The sequence below is a fragment of the Aulonocara sp. 'chitande type north' Nkhata Bay genome, linkage group LG16 (assembly GCF_057382095.1).
Source record: "Aulonocara sp. 'chitande type north' Nkhata Bay isolate Kocher_YH1m ecotype deep benthic linkage group LG16, A_spYH_male_GT1.1, whole genome shotgun sequence".
NCBI lineage: Eukaryota > Metazoa > Chordata > Actinopteri > Cichliformes > Cichlidae > Aulonocara > Aulonocara sp. 'chitande type north' Nkhata Bay.
In genome coordinates, this window is record NC_141359.1 from 12,830,811 (window position 1) to 12,832,837 (window position 2,027).

Genomic DNA, 2,027 nt, shown 5'->3' on the forward strand with positions numbered 1-2,027 from the left:
CGTGAAAGAATGTGAAATTTTGTTTTATTCATTTTTTTTGCTAATTTCAGGTGTGGGTCCTACTTTTGCTCTCTGTTTCCTTTAGTTATTCCACAGGGAATCCCTATTTTTATTGGAAGCTTCTCTGTATTGTTGTTATTGTTTTCTCACACACTTCATTAACTCGCAGTACCAACCGTAGCTCCCCCAGGGCTGAAAAAAAGGTGCAGTGACCCGGGTGGTTCCTCAAACGACCACCTGGGTCTGGCTCCAAAAGCAAATCAGTCCCCAAAATCTCAAACTTTATAGCACGCTGTTTGCAGGTCTCTATAGCTAACTTTCTCCTTCATAATAACTGTATGGGGTTTTTTTTCCTTTGGGATGTGGCCACTTTGCTTGACTTTGGTGCTGTCTGACAAATAATATGGCCTTTGGTACTACTTAACAGTGTCCATAGAGTCATAGAGCTTTCTAACTCAACCTGGTAGCCTTTAGATGATAACGTAGCACTCCACCCTCTGATCTACAACAAATGAGGGGATGTCACAGTTTAGCTCACACCAAAGAGATGGATCAAACTCTATTCAGCTTTTCATTGTAAACATTTTGAATTTTCATAAAGATTATGCTTCTGTGCCCATGCACTGGTGACGATCTGTTCTGCATATGCAGATACAGAATCTGTTTTACAGAGACTTCTTCCAGTGGACAATTTGTAATCTAGTCTTGATCAGTTGTAGACTTTGTGATAAGATGTGTCTGTGTTTGTACTTTAAATGCATATTTTTTATTTTTAATCATTTCAGCTTCTATTCCCCTTTACCTCAGAGGAAAACATTTTTGCTTCGCCTACATGATAGCTTTTGTCACAGGTTACTTTTCAAAAGAGAGCACTTTGAGACTTCTAAACTCCAAACATAGCAGGAAATGTAATGCCTGGGTTCAGAAAGTTATATCAGTATAGATTAGTTTGTGAAATTGTCTTTGTTTGTTCTTGTTTGAATTTGATATTGTTATAAATGACACTATTCAAATGTCTTGAGGCATTGCAGCAGTTTATTGAAGCATATGCAAACATACATGAACAGTCAGTATGACAAAAATAAAGTTTGTTCATTTTTAACTATCCTAAAAGTCAACATTTGGTATGACCGCCTTTATTCTCTGACATAGCCTGAACTCTCTTCAGCAGCTTTCATTTCTTTAAGTAGTCTTTAGCACTGGTTCTCCAGGTTTCTTGAAAGACTTTCAAAGCTCTTCTTTGGACGTTTCCTGCCTTTTGTTCAGTTCTGTGAAGATGATCCACCACTGCTTCAATGATGTTGAGGTCTGGGTCCTGATAGCGTTCTGTTGTGTCTCTCTATTCCAATGTACAGTACCTTTACTATATTTACAGAGTGTTTGAGAAATGTGTATTTAAACAAGGTTTTACTGCAGTGTGTTTGGGGTCACTGACATGTTGAAAGGTGAAGCCACTGCCATTCACATGCTACATGGCATGTTGGATCAAAATCTGCATTCATAATATCATCAGTTGTGACAACACTATCAGCTGTAATGCAGTCCAAACCATGACAGAGCCTCCACCGTGTTTTACTGACAGCTGCACGCTGTATGCGTCCTCCCTACATACTGACAGCAATCTGAAGCACAAAATCCAAAGTTGGCGTTACCGTCTGAAAATGGTCAGGTACAAGGATTTTCCCATTTGTTACGGACATCACTTTCTGCAGTAGATGGCGTTGATAACACTTCAAGTGTTTTCTAATATTTAAAAAAAAGACAGATTTTACTTTTCTCACGCTCTTACCTTCTCTTAAAGTTAACTGTATGAGGTCTAGCCACTGATTTCGTAAAATGTAGTGACACACACACACATCTACGAGCTTTTCACGGCTTTACTCGTGTTTATTTTTCATCTAAAAGGAATCTATCTTTTAGTATGGAGGATAAGAAGGGGGAAAGGAGAGGAGGAGAGGTGAGACGAGTCCAGGAGGGGAGCTGGAGAGAGAAGGAGGGATAGAGGAAGAGGAGGACGTTGAAGTGTG